This window comes from Aquarana catesbeiana, linkage group LG01, assembly GCF_042186555.1.
Source record: "Aquarana catesbeiana isolate 2022-GZ linkage group LG01, ASM4218655v1, whole genome shotgun sequence".
Classification (NCBI taxonomy): domain Eukaryota; kingdom Metazoa; phylum Chordata; class Amphibia; order Anura; family Ranidae; genus Aquarana; species Aquarana catesbeiana.
This window is the reverse complement of record NC_133324.1, coordinates 547,818,624-547,843,211: the sequence shown is the minus strand read 5'-3', so window position 1 is coordinate 547,843,211 and position 24,588 is coordinate 547,818,624. Positions and strand designations below refer to the sequence as shown.

Genomic DNA, 24,588 nt, shown 5'->3' with positions numbered 1-24,588 from the left:
TGCCCTGCTAGCGGCCAAAAAGCACCGCTAAAACGAGCGGCGCTCTAACGTGGCCCCAGTGTGAAAGGGGTCTTACAGTGTAAGGGAACTCTGCAGATTCAGGTGTAAAGGGGGAACTCTGCGGATTCTGGTGTAAAGGGGGAACTCTGCGGATTCAGATGTAAAGGGGAACTCTGCGGATTCTGGTGTAAAGGGGGAACTCTGCGGATTCAGGTGTAAAGGGGGAACTCTGCGGATTCAGGTGTAAAGGGGGAACTCTGCGGATTCAGGTGTAAAGGGGGAACTCTGCGGATTCTGGTGTAAAGGGGGAACTCTGCGGATTCAGGTGTAAAGGGTGAACTCTGCGGATTCAGGTGTAAAGGGGGAACTCTGCGGATTCAGGTGTAAAGGGGGAACTCTGCGGATTCTGGTGTAAAGGGGGAACTCTGCGGATTCTGGTGTAAAGGGGGAACTCTGCGGATTCTGGTGTAAAGGGGGAACTCTGCGGATTCAGGTGTAAAGGGGGAACTCTGCGGATTCAGGTGTAAAGGGGGAACTCTGCGGATTCAGGTGTAAAGGGGGAACTCTGCGGATTCAGGTGTAAAGGAGGAACTCTGCGGATTCAGGTGTAAAGGAGGAACTCTGCAGAATCAGATGTAAAGGAGGACTCTTGTGATTAACTTTATATGATAAAAAATGTTATTGCAAAATATATGTATAGTTTACGCTGTAAAAAAAAAAAAAAAAAATGCTGTGCTCCACAAAAGTGTTCGAGTTTGAAGAAAAGGCGGCGACCCTACTTATTTGACACGTTTAATTATTTACTTTAGTGAATTGACTTAGACGCTACTTCACGTGCTATTTACGGAACATGTTTTTGGAGGTAAATAAGGTATAAAGGCATAGTAAATGATATTTGGGGACAACGTGTCACATGACCCAAACGTGAATAGAGCCTATTGTATCCTATTACATCCCACTCTTTTTTTTTTTCCCATCCCTCCATTTTTTCCTATGCTAATGTGAAGCCTGTGAAATCAAAGTGCACATTCATCCGACTGTGCTGTGTTTACCAATACCTCCCCTCTAATAGAAGCCGTAACCCCCCCGCTGTTCCAGCCATTGTATGTGTAGAGCTGGCATCTCTGCGGCCCATAGACTGTGTGAGAGAACAAACATGGTTGCACGCTCTCACGTCATGTAACACCGGAAGTCAGCGCGCGCACACACACATATACACACACACACATTATCCCCCAGCCCTCGTAGCGTTGTGGATTCACAAGCTCGCCAGAGAAGGACAATTGGCGGAGAGCGGCTGAGCTCCCTTCAGCCATTGGCCAGCTCAGCGGGCAGCCAACGCTCATCTCTCCAGGATTTGTTTATTCTAGGAGGGCGGTAGTAATGCGACGTCACTTCGCCTCTCCGGTTCCTTGTATCCCTCCGCGCTGAGAGAAGGGGGGAGAAAGAGAGAGAGGGAGAGAGGAAAAGAGTCCCTGGCTTTCTCCTTCACGTACCTGGAAAGCCCTATAGGGTGAGGTGTTGACCTAGTACCTTTGTGTAGCGATGGAGCGCGCTCATTGACTGTGGGGAGCACACAGGGAAGAAGCTTGGGTAGGTTTTACCTCAGTGTGTAGCCGAGGGACTGGAAATAGTGAAAAGTGTAAAGAGGGGAGGAGGATGGGGGAGGGGGACGCTTTCTAGATGGGGGGAGGTGTGGATTTCTTCCTTTTCCCCTCCCTCCCCCTCTCTCTCTCGATACATTGTAGCACTGGAACTAGTTACAGTTGCTGATTCTCTAGAAGAACACAGACCTCTGCACCCCACCATAGAGGAGGAGAATAACAAAGTGTGTGTGTGTGTGGGGGGGCGGGGGAACCCCCAAATACTGCTTCTTGCACCTTTGTTCGCCCTTAGTCTCTTGACTGGCTGGGAATTATTTACTGACGACTCCATGAAATCCCCCTGGAGGTAGGTGGACTTTCTGAAAGAGCAGGTAGATGTGTGCTTTTTGTTTGTCATTCTGTGTGAGATGTGAAAGTCAGGAGGACCAATAATTGGTGGTGTTGGATTAGCCAGGCCTCTGGGATTCTTCTGGTGACTTGGGTGCAGGCTTTCTTTATACTTCACACAAAGTAACCCTTCCTAGCATTCAATTCTAGTTTTCAATTTCACTATATAAATCCATTTTTTTTTTTTTTTGTATCATCTTCTGCATAGTTTAGGAAAGTTAAAGCTCCCCTTTTTAAGGTCCATCCACTGATTTGTTTATTTGCCTGCCTAGCCGTGTGTATGGCTAAATAAAGTTTTTAAGTTTTGTAGTCCTGTGGCAATAATGGCTTTTGTTTTTCATGTGCTCCATGGCTCCCCGGACCCCCCTCCCCTCCTCCCCTTCCTTGTTCGAAGTTGGCCATGTTTTTGGATGTCGGCTGGTGTTGGCCTGAGGAAGCATGGTAGGGGTGTAATGGTGGATGAGAACCTTTTGTCCATAAGGAATTGGTTCTTCCTGTGAGTTTGGCAGGCTCAGTTTGTTGAAGGAGTGGAGGGATAAGAGGGAGGTGGTGGATGAGGAGGAGGGGAAGGGGGGGGGTGTCTTTCTGTGAGCTACAGAAACATCTGCTATGTGTTAAATGGGTAGGAGTGGGACTGGAGCATTCATCAGAGGAGGAAGAAGGGGGAAAAAAAAATAACTTCTGTGAATGATTTAAAAACCTTCACTTGAAAGGGATTTTTAAAGGACTTTAAATTCCTAGTTAGTTGTACATACCAGGTTAGAGCGGATCTAAAGCCAGGGACAAAAATTGATCGTATTGTAGCTTACAGGACATTAGAGGTGGTGGCTGCTTTACTTTTAGCATGTGCCATCCTTTATTTTATCCTGGTAATCCTGTTATTAACTCACTTCCTGTGCTAAGGTGACAACTGAACAGCATTGTCACCTTAGGTGACAACTACATAGGACTGTTAGGACTATGTAAACTCTTCCTTCCGCCTCCATAACAGGGGGGGTGCTTTGTAGATTGCGGGGAACATTGCTTAACGATATCAGCCCAAAGGCAGAGAGAACAGAAAGTTATCAGCTCACAAGATTTCTGGCTGGATGAACAGCTACTTTATTATTGGTACTTGTATAGTGCTGTCAATTCACCCAGCGCTTTACATATGTAAAGCGCTGGATGAATTGACAGCGCTATACAAGTACCAATAATAAAGTAGCATGGATTGATGCGAATGTGTGTACATGTGTGTGATATATATTCTCAATCCATGCCCTCAATAAATTAGACACAGACACAGATATATCTATATTATCTATCTCAATCCATGCCCACAAGGAGTTTATAATCTAAGGTCCCTAACTCGCATTCATACATGCACATACTAGGGCCAGTTTAGATTCACCTTACCGCATGTCTTTGGAGTGTACTTTATTATTTGATTTTTTTTTTTTTTTTTTTTGCACTTGTCGAACAGATATACTAAAAAAGCTTTCTATGGTATATTTAACAGCGAAATGAGCAAATTGCATAGATATTGTTCAAGTTTACATAAAAATTTAAAGTATAGCTAAAAACACACTTTTTTTTTTTGTGTGTTTTTGGACATAGTGGAGACCTGTCAACTTTTTATTGCTCCGATAGCCCTGGTTCACACCAGTACGGCTTTGAAAGCTTGCTACTTCAGCGCACTTTCAAAGCCGCAGATCCGTGTGATTTGCACCTCCAATTTCATTGTGGCTTCACTTAACAGAAGTATATTTTAAGTCCCGATGAAATCGGGGGGGAAAAAAAAAGAAGTGCGGGAAACTTTTTTTCAAAATCTCTGCTACATGGGTGGCGGCGTTTTGAAGGGTTTTATTGCTGGCAATGGGGTGCAACTTGTCATGCGATCTGACAGTTCCAAATCACATGACAAGTCGTACCCTATTGACAGCAATGGAACCCTTCAAAACGCCGCCACCCATGTCGCAGACGTTTTGATAGGTTCTTGCACTGCTTTTTTGAACTATTGTGAACTAGCGCTTATAGGGAGGTTTGACCTCTTTACTTTGTTCCTCCCCCTTTTTTTTTTTTTTTCCCTCTGAGTGAAAGAAAATGCCAAATTTTGGGAGAATAAGCTCTGACTGCCTCTAAACTCCACTAAAAGCCTGTGTGTGAAGGGACACACGGGTTATTTCACTCTGCATAGACACCAGTTCTATTATTTTTTTTTTTTGTCAAAGCAGAGGTCCGCCCACCCCACAAAAAATTAAGTCCGTAGCTACAAATACTGCAGCTGCTGACTTTTTTAATATTGGGACACTTACCTGTCCAGGGAGCCCACAATGTCGGCACCGCTGCGGATCGGCTGTCGGGTGCAGCAATTGTCGGTATTGCTCTCTAATTGGCCCGACAGCGAAGAAGGAGGAGGGGCCCTAACTTCCGAGGGACAGGCCACGGCCCTGTCAAAAAACGGGTCCCCCTGAAAGGTGCCAAATGTGGCACCAGACAGGGAGGAGACGAAGAAGTGAAAGTTCCGCTTTTGGGTGGAACTCCACTTTAAACAAGCTGAAGTTAGAAGCTGATTGACTATCATGCACATCTGCACCAGTTTTCCTACTCTCCAGGTTTAGGCTCCGTTAACACTTGTGCGACTTATATGCACTCTGGCACTCAAATCAGCGCAGAAACCTTTTCAAAGTTGCTGTGACTTTAAGTTGCATAGATTTGAACAGGTTTCATTGAAATCAATGGGCTGCGACTTGTCATGCAACAGTGTCTACAACTATGAACGGAGCCACAGTAAATCAACCCCCTAGGCTTTTATCAAGGTGCATTGAGGGGCTTTAGGCAAAAAAAGGCCAAAAGCCCCAACAACGTCAGTTTAAGAGCAGCAGTGTGCATGAGCCTACCGTGTAACGTGCAGGTTATTTTAGTTCACTTTCGTTGAGTCCTACTTCCCATACACACTAACCAAAGTCTGCTAGAAGAACCGTAGGGATATGCACATGTATTTACCTTATTAGGCCTTATCAAAATATATTATTACATGTTTGTTATGATTTTTATTTCCTGTTTTTTGAATGTTTGCTTACAAAAACATTCCCTTTTTAAAAGAAGACCTACAGAAAATGTTTATGCATCTCAAAATACTTTGCAGCCAATCAAGCAATTTGGGTTTAATTCTGCTCACCAACTTGCGGTTACTAGGCCTCTTTCATACAGGCTTAGAAACGTGACAAAAACAAGCATGTTAGGCTTCACGCATGCTAGCATCAAAAACAAAGTGTTCGGGTCCACAAAACAAACCTTTCTAAATAGATCTGAGTACATCTTTGGTTTTCTATGTACATTTTTACACTCGTTTGGAAGTCTTTTCAAGCTCAGAATTTAGCTGCATTTACCAAATCAAGACTAATTTGCATTTATGGCCTTTTTTATGTTGGTTTTGAAGAGCTGAATGTAGCTGAACGGAGGTAAACATGTCTAAACCTGCTTTTAAAGCAGAGAAACCTTTTAAATGCAAGAAAGTCATCTAGGTGTCATAAAAAGTTGTCTAAGCTTCCCAGATGACAACTCCTGCATATAGAAAAGCAAAACGCAGGCGGGCCAGTGTGCATGAAGCTTTTAGCCATGTTTTTAATGCTCCCAAATCGCCTGCCCAGATGCTAGACAACTATACCATTGACAGGCAGATGGAACTGTATATACCAACACATTGGAGTGGCTTCCATTTGCATTGCATCAAGAACTTTAAGGCATTCTCTAGGCCAGTGTTTCTCAACTCCAGTCCTCAAGGAGCCCCAACAGGTCATGTTTTCAGGCTCTCCATTATTTAGCACAGGTGATTTGATCAGTTTCACTGCCTTGGTAATTACCACAGTTGTTTCATCTGAGGGAAATCCTGAAAACATGACCTGTTGGGGCGCCTTGAGGACAGGAGTTGAGAAACACTGCTCTAGGCTGTACTGCAACCCGCTTCCCTCAGATTCAATTGCAGGGTGTCAAGCATGCCTATAGCATTCTTTGACGCTAGGGTTCGATTTTAAAGCATTCATGTTCACTTGTGAAAAACATGAAAACCTGTAGTGCCATTTCGCCAGTGTTTAATAGTGTGCTGTTAAGAGTGTGAAACACATCTCAAACGCCAGTTAACATGTTTTATTTAATCTGCATTTGTCATTTTGTCAAATCATTAAGCCTATGACCGTAAGAGACACTTGTGCTAAAAGTAGTAACTTGGATCCACCAATTATTTATATTTGATGCCTAACATCAGGTTGGCATGGGTTATAAAACTTTACCTGATCACTACTCTTTTGTGCTTCATTCACATGGAGCGTGTTGGTGCTGTTTCCAATATGACATCCGTGACAGTGCATGTTCCTGAACTTGCACTGTCTGTGTTCCGGGATGTGCACCACATGCATGCCAATTTACTTCAATAGAATTGGCTACACAGGATGCACGGAACACCTGTGCGTGCCTGTGCAGGTAAATCGTGCCCTTGCACTCTGTTTTGATTGGTGTGCAAGGGATTATAAGAAGCTAAAACTGAGTCAAATTACATATACGCCCCTTCTTTTTTTTTTTTTTTTTTTTCCTCATAAATTTATATCTGATTTCATCAGTGTTTTAATATTCTCCCATTAGTGAACATGTCCTTTAATATCCATTTTGGCAAGATAATAAAGAATCACTTTTTTCCTATTTTAAAATAGGGCAGACCATACACAGAAAGAAATTGGCACGATTTCCCCATTAAAACACAGTGCTGACAGGGGAATCCCTCCTGCCGAGGAAGGTGTCTGACAAACGGTGATTATCGCTAGCGGCTTTAGCAGCCGCTAGCAATCATCACAAGAGCATCCGGCATGCTGGTTGTACCCAAGTTGATCGATCAACTTGGTACATTCAGCCTGCCCATTAATTGCTTGACTCGTGTATGACCGGCCTAATACCGTTAGCACTGAGCATTCATCAGTGAATAAGTGAGCAGATTTGGTGCCTAAGGCCATCACTTTATGGCTGTCCTATTGGGGAAATCACTCCATTTCCTTCCCTGAAGACACAAGGATTTGAGGACAAATTGTTTAGAGTAGACATCCCTATTTAAACAGTTGTCACTGACACGGGTGTCCTAGAGAGGTTTCTCCTATATACTTGCTTCAGTGACTACTGGATCACTTTCTGGTGACGATGGTAGTCAGGACAAATAGAGGGGGGTAAATCTTCCCAGCAAGAGACACCAAAGGCAATAGTGTGTGTTTTGTTTTTTTGTTTTTTAAACCAGAACACCCAATTGACTGCATAGAGTTCAACACTGGATGCTACAATGTGGCTTTTAGAGTGCAAATATCACTACACTGTATCAAAAATCCAGAAGCTGGCAGACTTTGTAAAAATGTTATTTTGTCCTATCATTCTGTCTCTCCTGTGGTAAAGTGTGGTGGAATATGTGCTCTACCCATTGTGGTCCCCTTCAGCCAATGCTGTATTGCAATGCACATTCTGATCTTTGTGTGTGGTTTTTTTTTTTCCTTATGTTTTAAGGTGTGTTGCTAACCCGTTCTAAATTAAAGCTGTCTTACTATACCAGTATTGTTGCATTAGTGCACGTGTATTACCAAAGCACATCTTGTTAATGGACCCTTAATGATGTAACATGCTGAGGGACATGATCCTTAGTTTTTGGTGTATTCAGCTTGTCATATGTAGTCTGACCAGTATTGTGTAAATATTATATACTATATTATGGTTTTAAACTTTTTAGGGTTCTTGCATGTAGCCATTTTTGTAAGCAAGTTTCTTGTTCAGAAAGTACACCGTGCATGTATGAATAAAACCAACCATGGATGAGTTGAAAACCGAACGTCAATTGGAAAACAAAACGGCTCATACCATTGTGCCATTATTTTGTTTCCTTTTTTAAATGAAAAAAATCCAGCATGTTGTATCAGGCACTTTAGATTGCATCACAAAAGTTATGTATTGCAGCTGGCACACTACTGATTCGAAAAGCGAACGGTTTGACAATTGACAAGAATTTACGTTTGGTTTTTGACTAATCTATGGCTGGCTTCAGCATCCATGCAGAGAAGCTTTTGTGTCATCCACAGCCTTTCACTTGAATTGCAGGCACCTGCAGCTCCCTGGGCAAGGAAAAGCAGCAGAAAATTTTACAGTTGGCCTATATTATTCCTACAGACATCCATATACATGAACCCTAACTGCGCATCTGGATTTTCCTGGAATTATCAGTTCTTCCAGCTATAGGCTTTTGTCACCTGAGAGTTTTGCTATGCTGAGGTTTTCATAACAAGAAAGTTACAGCTTAGTGATTTTTGTGCTGAGCTCCAGCAGTTTAATACAAATTTTAATGGGGATGGCTTCCGTTTTATACAGGTATGGTGGAGGGAAATCAATTTCCACATATGCTAAAAGAAGTGCAATAGCTAATCTCTAACCCCAATGTTTGTAGACATAGTGGAAAACAATTCCCATTATAGCTAATGCTGCGTTGACACTACTTAACTGGTTCGGAAAAACTTTGCATTTCTATTAAAACCCCATTTTGTGCCAAATATGCTCCTGCAGGAAGTATGCCAAGGATGACAGAAGGCTTGGAACTGCAGTGCCACTTGACCATGGCTTTAGTTATGTAAAAAGGTATTTAGGACAGACTCCTTTCTTCCCCCTTTTTGTAACTCCAACTATCATTTAGAGGTGTGTTGGGGATGGGAATAGTGTTATCCTGGAGATGAGCTATAACAGCGCAATAGCTGAGAACTAGACAGAGCACATACAGAACTACTGCAACTGTGGTGTTCATTGTGCCTTCAAGGATTTTTCGAGTTTTACCTTCTTAAGAGACACTCTAAACATGTATGATGACTTGTCTGTGTAATGGGACAGGAAGTAGAGCGATCTAAAGGCCAACACCTATCCACAAGGGGAGTGATAGGGGCATCACAGTCAAATGCTGGAGCCTGAGAGGTAAACCTGTTTAGGATCTGCACCTATGTACTGGAACCATTTTTGGGACAACTTTCAATCAGAAAATATCACTGAGTAATTGCTCATAAAAGCCCAGGAACCTGTAGAGGGAAAGGGCAAAGAGTGACTTGGAATCTAAGCAACCAGCACAAGCGGAGCTCTTTTTTTTCCTGTTTTTCTAAAATGAAATATTAGGGTTTTAAGGATTAAATCTTGAGATGCATATAGTGAGCATAGCATAGCCTACCTGCTCAATCTTAGTTTTTCTGTCCTTTGGTGCCCTGAATCCTCCCTAGTCTTATTTGTTGGCAGTTAAGTGATGTGAAAATCATCTACAATGTCTACATCTTTTCTTGCTTTTTCCTACACGCCAAAATCCTGATGAATAAAAAAGCAGTAGCAAGTCTTCCCACTGGTGCACCTGACAAATAGGTTGGAGTTGTACTAGTAAAGAAAAGACTGCATGTTATAGACCAGTGGTGTACAAACTTTTTTCAAAGAGGGCCAGATTTGATGAAGTGAACATGCGTGAGGGCCAACCATTTTGCCTGACATTCTTTGAACCATTAAAATTCGGTCTAAGTGTGTTCGTTCGAGCACTAATACACTGCCCAAAAAGAATTCTCTTGCCTTTGTGGCTGTGTGTGAGTAAATAGATGAGCTCAGGCGTGTTATTTGGATATAGCGTATTTAATCCGTATAACACACACCTTCACTTTAAGAGGGAAGTTTCAGGAAAAAAACTTTAATTTGAAATAAAGAACTGTGAAGCAAAATAAGGGTCAGTGCCCATTTGCAGACCCCCAATTGCCAGGAATGCAGCACCCACCATTGCCAGGAAAGCACTCACTATTGTCATCAGTGCAGCCTTGGAGGGGGCAGAACGAGCGCCAAAGATAGCCTACAGAAGAACCTCCTGTTTACACAGCGGCATCTTTAAGTGAAAGTCCCGCCTCCTTTGGACAGAACAGTCGTCCAATGGCAGCGCCAGAGACAGGACTTCCTATTACAGAGGCTGGTGTGTGAACAGGAAATACTTCTGTGTGCACGGCACTCGTCCCGCCTCCTCCCTCCGAGGCAGCCAGACTATATATCTTTTGTGGCCCCAGTGCTGGGATATCGTCGGGGGGCCACAAAAGATAGATTATATAGATATATATCTTTATATTTTTTTTTACCAGGCGGGCCTTTCAAAACCGGACCGCAGGCCGGACTTTGGACGTGCCTGCTATAGACACACCACCAAACCAGAGGGATGCGGAGGAGACTACCTAATATGAGGCATAATTTACTTTGTTGGGATGATCTGTGGCTTTGCCATTGGTAATGCCTATCAATCCCAGTAAAGGTTGCAAGTCATGTGACTTGTTAGGGTCACAAATAGTGATGCAGGAAGTCCATTTTGCCTATTGGTGTGATCAAAGGACCTCCCATGAGCTAGTTAATGCTCATCAGGTTCTGTAATGACGGAAGTTTGAGCATGCAGTGTGTGAGTGAGATGGGGTCTGACACAGATAAGAATGTGTTGGTATGCTTTTCTGTATCAAATTTGAAAAATAAAGTCCAATGTGTTTTGCAGTGCCGTCTGCCCTACTGATATTGTCTTATTATGCAAAAACTGAGAATTTCACATTAACTTTTTTTTTTTTTTTTTTTTTGGGGGGGGGGCGTAAGTCTTTGGCAGATTAGCACTGGGGTCCCCTGATCGGGTTGGAGTAGATGCTCCAACATGGCAGAATGTTTAGGGGCGCTGTGGCCTCTAACCTGGGGCAGAGGGGAAGTTGAGAATGCCATGTTCCATGCATACACTGGGTCTTTTTAAAGATATTTGTTATATTTTGAAGATTTATTTGGTGACTTTCTTTTTAAAGTAACTCAGCCAATACAGGGTCAAAACAGCAAAAAGTCATATCTGTAAAAAGAGGTACTATACCATTTCGGCAATTACTTTCTTGAAAAAATGTTGCTCCTTGGCTGCTGCAGGTATTCAGCATGTCTGAATATATGCTACCCTCACTACATGCAGTAGTTTCTCCTGCCATTTATATGTCCCTACAGGATGTATAAGATGACAGGTGGAACCACTTCATGAGGCACCAATAGACCAGTATTTCACAGGTCAAATACTTGCAGCGACTAGGGAGCAGCATTATGTTGGCACTTCAAGACATGGGCAGCCAAATAGGCAAGTATTGTCTTTGTTTACAGGTTATCTTTTTGTTATTTTGACCCCAAAGTGACAAGTATGACTCCTTACCTTACCTTGTTTCTGTAGCCAAACATGTTTTATTACTTCCTGTGATATCACCAGCCTTCTAAAATTCAGGCTAAATACACAACATCCACAGCTACAAATTTGTCTGAGTCTTTGTTTTGCTAACCCATCTTTCATAGGTCTATGCTGGCTATCCCTTATTGGTTATAGCAGATAATCGTTTGTGTTTTTTTTTTTTTTTTTATCCTCAGAACAGAAATTAAACTTGTTGGTCTGTAGTTCACTGACTGAAGACCTCGAACCTCCCCTAATGATCCCTATGCAAGTTCAAGGTTGAAGTTTGCATGGCCTTAAGGCCCACTCCCAGGCTTCATATGACAGTACTTGGGCCTGAAGATTGGCCTCTTGGGCACTCAGCACTGCATGATGTGAGCGGCATGCTCATCTCTGCTTCGGAGTTCTGTTTTCTGGCACAGTAGGGAATTGAAGCACAAGCACCCTGAGTGGGCAAAGCAAAAAAAACTTGTAAAATACATCATTGCTATTTTCGCAAAGCACATCTTCCATTGGGTTCTTTAAACAGATTCTAGAATGTCTTGCAAAGTAGGGATCATAATGAGAACATAAGTGCTTGTTGTTGTATATGAAGTAGTAATTATGATTGCTGTTGCAAAGCAACTGCATCAAGCCCTTGTAGCATACAACTTGAGCACAAATGGACAGATTTCTTAGAGACCCTGTCATAGTTCCATACTGGGCAGGAAATGAAAGGAAATCTCTGCAGTAGATGACAAAAAAGACTTTAAAACAAAAAATACTGTAGGGGGGGGGGGGTTGATTCTGACCCACTGTGGGGTTCAATATGCAAGGCAAAGGAAATATAGAGGGTAAATGAGGGCAACGCAAGTGCGCTGAGGAGTAGTGCACATACAGTGCCTTGAAAAAGTATTCATACCCCTTGAAACCTTTTTTTGTCATGTTACAACACCAATTTAATTGGGATTTTGTGATAGACCAACAAACAAAGTGGCACATACCGTAATTAGGAAGTAGAGGGAAAATATGTTAAATGGTTTTCAATTTTTTTACATATATCTGAAAAGTGTGACGTGCATTTCAACCCCCTTTACTCTAATATCCCTAACTAAAATCTACTTTGACCTTTTCATAATAAACCCTTATGTTGAAAAGTGTTAAACTTGTCTCTAAAACTCTTAATGCAAGCTATAAACGAACCTGCCTCTTGAAGGGCGCTACTGTTGTAGAGTAAGACTCTGAGCAGACCTGTCTGTGGTGGCAGTGTGTGTGGCAGACGCTTATTCTAAAATTATAATTGGTATTGCTAAAATTACGAGTCTCCCCCGGCTCGGCCTTTTAAACGGGGGTGGTGGCAAAGGGTTAATTGTGTAATTAGCCCAGTGACAATCACTCCCAGGCTGCTCGCACCTAGATTGTGGTCCCGCAAGCTGGAAAATCTTAGTGCTAGGTGCAGCTGAGAGTGGCATTGTTACGTAAGTGACAGCGTGGTGTGAGGTTGGCCGGCCTTTATTGCAAGTTAGCGAGGAGGGCAGGGATCTGACACCCGCGTTTGTCACATATTGGTGTATACCAATATACCTATACCTAATAATGGATCCAATTTCCTTCAGAAGTCACCTAATTAGTAAATAGTCCTTCTGTGTGTAATTTAATCTCAATATAAATACAGTTCTGTGAAGCCCTCAGAGGCTCTTTAGAGAACCTTAGTGAACAAATGGCATGAAGGCCAAGGAACATACAAGACAGGTCAGGGACAAAGTTGCGGAGAAGTTTAAAACATGGTTGGGTTATAATAAAAAAAAAAATCCCAAGCTTTGAACATCTCACAGAGCCCTGTTCAATCCATCATCCGAAAATGGAGAGTACGGCACAACTGCAAACCTACCAAGACATGGCTGTCCACCTAAACTGACAAGCCAGGAAAGGCAAGCATTAATCAGAGAAGCAGCCTAGAGGACCATGGTAACTCTGGAAGAGCTGCAGAGATCTCTACAGCTCAGGTGGGGGAATCTGTCCACAGGACAACTATCAGTCGTGCACCTCACAAATCTGGCCTTTATAGATGAGTGGTAAGAAAGCCATAAGATGTCCCATTTGCAAGAAGCCATGTGGAGGAAACAGCAAACCTGTGGAAGAATGTGCTCTGGTCCTATAAGACCAAAATTGAACTTTTTTGGCCTAAAAGCAAAACGCTGTGTGGCAGAAAACGAACGCTGCACATCACCCTCATGTCCATAAGGGGGGTGGTATTGACACAGCCCCCAATGATCCACAATGGCTCAAAAGGGATATGGTCCAGAAATATTTAGACAGAATAAAGGTGGATAAAGCACCTGGACCTGATGGCATCCACCCACGGATCCTAAAAGAATTGAGCTCTGTAATTTCAAAGCCATTGTATCTAATTTTTAGGGACTCATTAATGACGGGAATAGTACCGCTGGATTGGCGCAGGGCGAACGTGGTGCCTATATTTAAAAAGGGATCAAAGTCTTTACCAAGTAACTATAGACCTGTTAGTTTAACTTCTATAGTCGGGAAGATACTGGAGCGTTTAATAAAAGACCACATAGACGAGTTCTTGCTGGAAAAAAACATTTTAAGCAACAGACAGCATGGGTTCATGAAAGACAGAAGTTGTCAGACAAACCTGATTTCTTTTTATGAAGAGGTAAGTAAAACCTTGGACAGAGGGGTGGCTGTGGACGTGGTTTATTTGGATTTTGCAAAAGCGTTTGATACAGTTCCGCACACACGGCTCATGTGTAAGTTAAAGTCTACAGGCTTGGAAATATCAGTTTGTAAATGGATAGAAAACTGGCTAAAAGACAGAATTCAGAGAGTAGTGGTTAATGATTCTTACTCTGAATGGTCTAAGGTTATCAGTGGTGTACCCCAAGGTTCAGTGCTGGGACCCTTACTCTTTAATATCTTTATAAATGATATTGGATCTGGGATCAAAAGTAACATTTCTGTCTTTGCAGATGACACCAAGCTATGCAGTGGAATAACGTCCTTACAGGATGTCTCCAATTTACAAGCTGACCTCAATGCTCTGTCTAATTGGGCGACTATGTGGCAGATGAGGTTTAATGTTGAGAAATGTAAAGTTATGCACTTGGGGGCTAAGAATATGCATGCATCATACATGCTAGGGGGAGTACAACTGGGGGAATCTGTAGTGGAGAAGGATCTGGGGGTTTTGGTAGATCATAAGCTCAATAATAGCATGCAATGCCAAGCTGCGGTTTCCAAAGCGAGCAAAGTTCTTTCTTGTATTAAGAGAGGTATGGACTCCAGAGAGAGAGATATCATTTTGCCCCTGTTCAAATCATTAGTAAGACCTCATCTGGAATATGCAGTTCAGTTTTGGACACCAGTTCTCAAAAAGGATATCGGGGAACTGGAGAAAGTGCAGAGAAGGGCAACCAAACTGATAAGAGGCATGGGGGAGCTCAGCTATGAGGAAAGATTAGAGGAACTGAATTTGTTCACTCTTGAGAAGAGGAGAATAAGGGGGGATATGATCAACATGTTTAAATATATAAGGGGTCCATATAGTGAACTTGGTGTTGAGTTATTCACTTTACGGTCAACACAGAGGACAAGGGGGCACTCTTTACGACTGGAGGAAAAGAGATTTCATCTCCAAATACGGAAAGGTTTCTTCACAGTAAGAGCTGTGAAAATGTGGAATAGACTCCCTCCAGAGGTGGTTCTGGCCAGCTCAGTAGATTGCTTTAAGAAAGGCCTGGATACTTTCCTAAATGTACATAATATAACTGGGTACTGACATTTATAGGTAAAGTTGATCCAGGGAAAATCCGATTGCCTCTCTGGGATCAGGAAGGAATTTTTTCCCCTGCTGTAGCAAATTGGAGCATGCTCTGCTGGGGTTTTTTGCCTTCCTCTGGATCAACTGTGGGTATAGTATTGGGTATATTGGATTGTACGTTTTTTTTTTTTTTTTTTTTTTTTTTATGGTTGGACTGGATGGACTTGTGTCTTTTTTCAACCTGACTAACTATGTAACTATGTAACCCAGAACAGCATCATGTTGTGGGGATGCTTTTCTTCAGCATGCACAGGGAAGCTGGTCAGAGTTGATGGGAAGATGAATGGAGCCAAATACAGGGCAATCTTAGAAGAAAACCTGTTAGTCTGCAAAAGACTTGAGACTGGGGAGGAGGTTCACCTTCCAGCAGGACAATGACCCTAAACAATACAGCCAGAGTTGCAATGGGATGGTTTAGATCAAATCATATTCATGTGTTAGAATGGCCCAGTCAAAGTCCAGACCTAAATCCAATTGAGAATCTGTGGCAAGACTTGAAAATTGCTGTTCACAGATGCTCTTCACCCAATCTGACAGAGCGTGAGCTAATTTGCAAAGAAGAATGGGCAAAAATGTAATGCTCTAGATGTGCAAGGCTGGTAGAAACATACCCAAAGACTTGCAGCGGAAGATGATTCTACAAAGTATTGACTTGGGGGGCGCTGAAGACGCTTATTCTAAAATTATAATTGGTATTGCTAAAATTACGAGTCTCCCCCGGCTCGGCCTTTTAAACGGGGGTGGTGGCAAAGGGTTAATTGTGTAATTAGCCCAGTGACAATCACTCCCAGGCTGCTCGCACCTAGATTGTGGTCCCGCAAGCTGGAAAATCTTAGTGCTAGGTGCAGCTGAGAGTGGCATTGTTACGTAAGTGACAGCGTGGTGTGAGGTTGGCCGGCCTTTATTGCAAGTTAGCGAGGAGGGCAGGGATCTGACACCCGCGTGTGACACATATTGATCTGACACCCGCACGCCACACTTTTCACATATTTATTTGTAAAAAAAATAATTGAAAACCATTTATCATTTTCCTTCCATTTCACAATTTTATGTGCTATTTTGTGTTGGTCTATCACAGGGGTCTCCAAACTTTCTAAACGTAGGTCCAATTTACTGTTTTTCAGACATTAGGCGGGCTGGACTGTAGACAGTGGGAGTAGATAATGCCTCCGGCTGGATGGTTAGTGGGAGTGAAAAATTTATAGTTCTCTTGTGGTCAGTAAAGGAGGAATATTTCCCCATTACTGGTATTAGTTGGAGGAATAGCACCCCATTGTTGGTGTCAGAATAAGAAATAGTGCTGGAAGGAATAGTACCACATCATTAGTATCAGTGGGGAGAATAGTTTGCCATTGTTGGTCTTGATGTGGGGAATAGAGCCCCATTGTGGTGTCAGAGGAAGAAGTTATGCCCCATCAGAAGAATACTACCACATTGTTGATGCCTGAACAAGGAATTATGCTCCACTGTTGGTGTTTGCGGGAGGAATAGTTTCCCAAGGGCCGCATGAAGGCAAGCAAAGGGCCTCATGCGGCCCTTGGGCCACAATTTGGAGACTACTGGTCTGTCACATAAAATCGATATTACATTTTTTTTTGGTTGTAATATGACAAAATGTGGAAGATTTTCAAGGTGTATAAATACTTTCAAGGCACTGTAAAGGAAGCAAGAATGTATCCTTTAGCTGCACAGGGTAGTTAAGATCCCTGGTGTGAGAGACCCAATATACAGTGTGGTAGTGGGGAATTTTTTTTTTTTTTTTTTTTTTTTAAGTGTGTGGTGTGTTTGGGTTTTTTTTTTTTTTTTTTTTTTTTTTTGCCAGATATTCCTATTCTGTGCTTGTGCAGATTAAGGCTTTACATTATTGCTTCAGATGTGGTTATCTGGAACATGTTGCTTGAAAGGCTTGTCTCGGATCATTTCAGTGGGATTCAGCAGCTGAGATGGGTAGTTATTTTGGAGAGTACAGGGGGTCCCCGGGTTACGAACAGGATAGGGACTGTAGGTTTGTTCTTAAGTCGAATTTATTTGTAAGTCGGAACAGTAACTTTTTTTTTAAGTGCAAATCTAGTCTCAGAGACAGGATGTAAACCCAAATCAACAGAGAAAGGCAACCGGATGGCAGGGGCAGCATGGTTAGTTCAAATATGTTTTTGTTTCTTTTATTTTTTTAATTTTTAATCACTTTTTTTTTATTTGTATTTATTTGTAGCTTGTCGTTTACTTTTTTTTTTTTTTTTTTTTGTATAATTTTCTTATTTTTAATATTATTTTTCTTATTCTTTTACTTTTTAATTTTTTTTATTTTATTTTATTAATTTAATTACTGTATTTATTTTTATTTTTTTTTTATCAATTTTTTTTTCACTTAACTTTATTGCTATCACACAGGAGGAAACAATTCCCTGTGTGATAGCAATTGGAGGTGACAGGTTCTCTTTATTGACCCTGTCACCTCCAAAACAGGAGTCCAGGAGGGCAGCTGAGCACAGCTCTCCCCTCTCACTATTTTCACTGTATGGCACAGCAAAGAGATGGATGGTGAAAGCAGCCATCAGAGGCCAGGCAGGCCGGCCAGCCGGGCGGCCGGCCGCGGTGCACCCTCGCGGGGCGGCGGCGTAGGAAAGACCGGGGATCCTGGAGGCTTCGTAGGCCGCACAAGGCCTCGGCCACGACGGGCAGTTTTAGCGGCCTGGCAGGCCACCGGACCATACCAGGCCTGTGGATGGGCAGGCAGGAGGACAAAGGGGACCCGCAGCCAGGCCAGGAACGGCGGAAAGGCTCAGGAGAGGAAGATTCGGCCAGCAGTGACGTCATTCGGGCCCCGTTCGTAAGTAGGGGTTGTTCGCAACTCGGATGTTCGTAAGTCGGGGACCCCCTGTAGTGGTAGACTAACTTTCATGCTCTCATACTTCATTCACCACCTATTATTGCTAAGTATGCAATGATTGCCTCAAAACAAAAGGTGGCAAAACACACTTTTTTTTTTTTTTGCATTTTAGCCTAGGTTCACACTGACGGGGGGATTGATTTCATACCCGCGTGTCAGTCAGACTTCGGGGGCGATTTCAGAGACATCTGTGCGGGTTGCTGCACAGATGTCTATACAAATCGCACCTGAAGTCGGCATGAGTAGTACAGGAACTACTTTAGGGAATCGGTGCGGCGCCGTAAAGTCGGCATCGCACCAATTCGGACGGTGCCATTGCCGGCAATAGCTGCCAATTTGGCATGCCAAATTGCATCAATTTGAACCTGGGCTCAAGGTGTTACTAAACCCAGGACCCTGCATTCACTATATTTGGTCTCCCGCTGTACACAGAACATGGAAATGCAAGCATTTTAGTAAATATAAACTGCTAAATACCCTTTTCTTATCAGCAGTATATAGCAGTCTTGTAACTTCTATTTGTGCCTGGTTAAAGCTTGTAGGAGGGGTTTTCATACTGCACTGGCTGTCCTATCAGGATGCATGACGCCCTCTGTCTAAACAGTGCTGGTTGGCCCAGTGCTGATCACATGCACTTTCCCAAGAAAACCTCTCTAGCAATAAACACAAAACTGAGCATGTGCAGCCTGACTCAATTTACTCTTATCCGGACATGTTTTTGGCGCAATGCAAGAAGGGGAGCATCTACATACAGGATCAAACAGCATTTTTACACAATTTGGAGGAATTACCCTTTTAGGTTCCACAGTGAGCATAACGAGCATGCTTTACTGCATATACATATTGATTTTACTGTTGTGGGTTTAGTAACCCTTTAAGAGAGCCTGTAGTGAGAGACTATGAAGATGCCATTGCAGGCTTAATCATTTGAAAATTCAAGGTGCCTGTCTGTCAGGTTCTGAGGCCTTGGCCTGGAAAAAATGTAGAGACTTCTGAGGCTTTTTAAAAGAAGAGGGGGGGAAAAAAAAAGGCCAAAAATGAAAAACTCCTGTAAATGAAAAGTGGTAACTCGCGCTTAGAGGTATTCCAAGCTCTACGCTCAGCGTCTGAACTCATAATTTTTTTATTTTTATTTTTTTCGCTTTCCAAAAAAGGCCTCTAAACGCAACTGCCTAGAAACCACTATAAACGGCCCTGTGAAACATGTACTGATAAGATAACATAGAGGAGAGTTCAGGAGCAAATGGAAAAAAATGCCCACCTGCTCCTAAACGTCCGTTTAGCAGCAGTGTACATGAGGCCTAATAATGATCTTATGAGTGCGGTCATTGCAGACCTCCTATTTGTTTTCATATTGTTTTCCTCAGATTTCATTCAAATGTAGCTTTTATGTTTAATACTGCTGACAAAGTTTCAGATTCAAAAAATATTACAGGTAACGCCTTGCTTTCATGCTAATGCTCTGGCTTTAACACTTTGAGATTCAAATCAGTAATACACAGAGAGAGAATTGATGCAGGATTCACTTAGAACTATGGAATTTGCAAAATAGAACATGGCATGAGATGTTTGCTTTCAGACTCTCTCTGTCCTAGAACTTTTTAAGAGAGCAGTCTTGAGAGCAGGCAGGGAACATGGGTAGGGAGAGAGATGGGTCACCACTCCAATGTTTTGCCATTTGTGTGTTAATTTTGTGGCTTAGTGATTTTAGCATTTCTGCCTTGCAGCACTGGGGTCCCCAGTTTGAACCCAGTAAGCGCATCATGTGGGTTGCCTTTGCATGTTCTCCCTGTTTCTCCTTTTTATCCTATAGAGCAGGGGTGTCAATCTCCATTCCATCGTGGGCTGCATCAGCATTATGGCTGCTGGTTGTATCTGTAAGATGTCAAGAACCCCCTCCCTCACCATCAGAAGTAGAGTCCACCACCCTCCCTTATATCAGTGTATCCCTCTTACCTTGTGCTGCTGCCAGGAAGAAGCTAGGAAGCAAGAGGGGCAGGGTCTGGCGGAGAACCCGGGGAGTCTGAGACAAGAGGGGGATGCTGCTGCACATAGAAGCTTAGGATCTGTAGGAGAAGGACTGTCGTCCTCTCTGCCCCTGTGTTAGCAGTCGGCAGCAAAGACAATACTCTGTATTGCATGGAGAAGCACATGATCTGGCAGAGGAATTCTGTCCTTCTCTGCTGCCGTCTACTGAGACGAGGTGGGAGCAGAGACATGGGGGGGGGGGGGGCACAGCTGCAGGAGAGGTGCGAGGGCCATATGAAGTGGCCTGGGAGTGGCCCATGGACCTTGTTTGACACTTGCTATAGAGTGTAAAAGAGGCAATTGCAACCTTCTTTCACCACTGGAGGATTTTGCTCCCCAAAACAGTAATACCTTGGATTATGAGCATAATTCGTTCCAGAAGCATGTTTGTAATCCAAAGCAATTGTATATCAAAGCGAGTTTCCCCATAGGAAATAATGGAAACTCCTAATCCTTTCCACAGCCACTGCTGGTCTATGCAGTACCGTATGTGGCCAGAGGGACGCTCAGAGGGTACCGAGTGTCTCCGAGTTCTCCATGAAGTTGCTGGGAGCCACCAGCACCCCCAGACCTCTGGCCAAATACGGAAATGCACATGTCAGTGGCTTGAATCCTGTTTGTCTTGCGACAACGCTTGCAAATTGAGTCAGGATTAAAAAAAAAAAAAAAAAAATCTCTCTCTCTCTGCGTTACTCACAATCCAAGGTTCCACTATACTGAATTTGAACCATGCATGCGTTATCATTGAGATCCCACAGCACACATTGGCCTATTCCCAGCACACACACACACGCATTACTTTACAGTAATGTTTCTCAACTCCAGTCCTCAAGTACCCCCCCAACAGGTCATGTTTTCAGGCTTTCCATTATTTTGCACAGGTGATCTGATCAGTTTTATTGCCTTGGTAACTACCACAGCCGTTTCATATGAGGGAAATCCTGAAAACATGACCTGTTGGGGGCGCCTTGAGGACTGGCGTTGAGAAAGATTGCTTTACAGTATCCATGGTGAGATGGCCAATCGAATACACAGAGCTTTCATTCCTTCTAACTATCTGGCATGAGAAAAAGGACACCAATTTGCTCAATGAACGTAGATAAGACACACCTCTGCCATGCCCCCAGTTGCAGAGATCACAAAGCATTAATGTGAGAAAAAGGATTGGTTATAGAGATTCGCCGAAAATAGGGTTATCTGCATTTTGCCGATAGATAAAAAGGTGCCGATAATGGCATTTAAACTGTGCTGACGGTGTGTTTATCATAGGTCATATGACTCGAAAACGTGTGTGTGTGTGTGTGTGTGGTTCTGACCAAAAATGCAGCAAGCAAGATTTTTTTTTTTTTTTTTTTTTAACACAATGGAAGTGCAACGGACCAGTGTGAAGACATACAAAGAATTTAAAGGGATGCATTTTTTCTTGTGCTAAAGGTGCCCAACCAGCAATAAAATCATATTAATTTAAATAATATTATTTAAAAAGTTGAAAATGACATACGTAAAAAAAAAAAATTTGGTTTCGACACCGACATTTTTATTTCGGTGTATCTCTAATTTGTTACACCCTCAAATGTTTTATTTTTACCCAACTTTTTTCTTTTTCCTGGCTTGTTAAAATAAAAAAAAAAGTAAATATAACAAGTAAATTAGAGGATGGACATTAAGGTTTATTGTAGTACAAGGCTTTTGATGGATAATATCTATCTATAGACAAAACTTCCAATGGGGATGCTGGTGCCTGTGACAACTGTCCAGCAGGGGATTCACCTAACATGGTAGAGCACATGGTAGAGCTTTCCTCTCACTTCCTGTTTTTTGTTTGCATGACAGAAAGTAAAGGCAAATCACTCCAGTGGTACACGAATGACAAACTGATGGGTTTTAGAAATTCTATCCAGAATGAAGACTAAACATTTTTTGACTTTAGACAAGGTTAGGTTCATACTAATCTAGTTGGATCCATTTGTTAGATGTTTGCTCCCAGCATCACAGAAGCGAGCTCTTTTGCGTTCCAAACATGCACGTTGTGCAGTGTGAGCCACCTACCCTATAGTAGCAACTCTCTACCAGAAAGGCAATGAATCCAGGACCGTATTTGAAAACTGCACATCATTTTGTTTTTTTAACACACACTAGGGCTGCTGACAGTGTATTTGGAATAGTTGTGTGTGTAATATATATCATACATTTTTTATTTTTATTTTTTTTGGACTAATATATCAGACCAAAAAAAGGACAGCTAAAAGGGGGGGGGGCAGATTTGGTTAAAAAAGGCACAGTGTCTACAAATGAGCAAGAGTCGGAAGATATGAGATTACCAGCCAGTTTTCACACCACCAATGTTTGTTCCAATGTATATATGTATATTCACATTGCATAACTTGACTGCAGCATACTTAATTTTTTTTTCTTTTTTTTTCCTGTAAAATCCTAGTAATCCTTTGGGGGGTTTGTGCAGCTGTTTGCCATAATTAACCCTGTCTGTACAGTGCAGACTGATTTTCATTATCAGTTGTAAACTGGGTTTGAATTGTCCTAACAAAGGGTTAAAGATTTTAGAAGCTAGACTTCTTGCATTGCTGGTTAGAGACTCATCTGTCCTTAGGACAGATTACCCTTGACATTGTAAAAAAAAAAAAAAAATCCTTGCAGTCGGCCCCGAGGCCTAAGGCATAACTGCAGCTTTAAATGGTTTGTTTGTGCCAAGCTGGCCTAAAAAAAAATGTTTCTTTTAGTAATGCGTCCTCTATCAGAACTGTATAAATTGTATATATGATCAGCTATATACAGTATACAGCACTGTTGAGGCAGTAGTACAAGGAAGAGGTAACGGAACTAAGCTAAGCGGCTCAGCACTATTCGGCCATCCACAGGAAGCCTTGTATTTGATAAATGATGTTATCTGCCTGCCTCTCCAACATGGCCAATCAAAGTCTTGTATTCATTCATAAAAAATACAAGGTTTCCTGTGCAGTGCTTAGCCTGACTCGATTTTGTTAAGGACCAGAACAGGAAGTCCTGTACCACTGCCACAACACAATGCTGGATACTTTATGTTGCTAATGCAACATACAGTTAATACAGCGCCAAGACCAAATTAAATGAAACCTGGAGTTAGGCTTTCTTCTTTCTGACCACGGCGTGTGCTCCTGCTTTAGTTTGGTCAGTTTTAATAGGAAAGGAGAGAGACTGGCAGGAACACCAGGGATTTCACAATAAGGGAAACCATACAAAGAGAACAGGAGACTTTCTCATACAAGTACATGGTACAGCAGGCACATATCAGGAATATGAAGTGTTGGGATAACGAACGCTTTAAGTTACATAGTTAGGTGGTATGCAATTTGGCTAGACACTAGGGTTGTCCCGATACTAGTATCGGTACCGATACCAAGCATTTGCCCGAGTACTTGTACTCGGGCAAATGCTCCGATGCTTCACCCGATACCTGGACAGTCAGGGTGATCGGTGCAGAGGGGGAGTTACAAGCACCAATTTCAATAAAGCCTGACAGCCGCTTCTCTGGCTCCTTCCTTTTCTGAATGAACAGTCGGTGATAACTGACTCTGTCCATTCACATAACTAAAACATCGTAACCTGTGTTTACGATGCTTCAGTTTATGAAAGGAGAGGAGCCTCTGTCTCCTCTCCATTCATTTTCAGTGCAGCTGAGGCTGCTGAGAAGGGGACTGGGAAACGTGTCCTCAGTCCCTTTCCCTGTCTCAAAGAGGAGATGTCAGGGGTCTATTAAAACCCCTGATATCTTACCAAAGCCCCCCAACAGGGCTAATAATAATTAAAAAAAAAAAAGTATCGGTATCGGCGAGTATTTGAAAAAGAGTGTCTATAATTGTACCCGGTCTTAAAAAAGTGTTATCAGGAAAACCCTCCTAGACACAGTTGGAATACATAGTTTGTAGTTTAATGTTTTACATAGCAAATCAATTGTAATTTTTGTTTAGATACTCTTGTGATTGACACATCTCTACCACACAGAGATCTGTATATAAAGTGTTTATTCACTTTGCTTGTCATTGCATATAGCACAAGGCATATATGGCTTTTTATATAAAACATTGTCTGTCTGTATAAAAGAGAATACATATTTTATAGCTTTGTGCCTGTTGTATTTTTAAAGACTAAGCATTGTGTAAAATGTTTGGCCAAGTTCATTCTTTTTAAAGATGAAGTAAACTTCCTCTGCAAACTTTTACCTATAGGTAAGCCTATAATAGTGCTTAGCTAAAGGTATTGAAAATATCTCCTAAACCTGTACAGTTTAGGAGATATTGCCAGTGACCTCACTGGCACATGTGCTCTGAAGGAACAGCCTTTTCCTTTACGAGCCCGTGGCGTGAACAGCAGCTCCTGCACGCATGCATGGGAGTGACGTCATTGCAGCTCTGGCCAATAACAGCGCCGCAGCCCGCAAACCCGGAAAAAGCTCAAGGAAAGATGTCGGCCGTAACAGGTTTTTTTTTTTTTTGGAAGAATTTCCTAATGAACTAGTATGCGATGCATACTAGTTCATTATGCCTTTGTCTTGCAAGTATTTTGGGATTTTTTTTTTTTTTTTTGAGGTTTACAACCTACATACATAGAGGTGATTTCTTCACTGTCTATC

The 24,588-nt window shown here is 42.4% G+C and overlaps 1 protein-coding gene across 10 annotated transcripts in view; it reads left to right on the top strand.

The window, feature by feature from the left end:
- The first annotated feature begins 1,315 nt into the window (after positions 1–1,315).
- TCF3 (transcription factor 3) overlaps positions 1,316–24,588 on the top strand; it is a 163,242-nt gene continuing 139,969 nt past the window's right edge. For 2 of the 10 annotated variants that reach the window (XR_012235604.1, XM_073595509.1), the window contains exon 1: positions 1,631–1,950. The gene's annotated coding sequence lies outside the window, so the exon portion shown is untranslated. Of the gene's footprint in view, positions 1,594–1,629; positions 1,951–24,588 lie in introns of those variants that run through there. The other 8 variants (XM_073595488.1, XM_073595480.1, XR_012235608.1 and 5 more) reach the window with 7 other exon arrangements.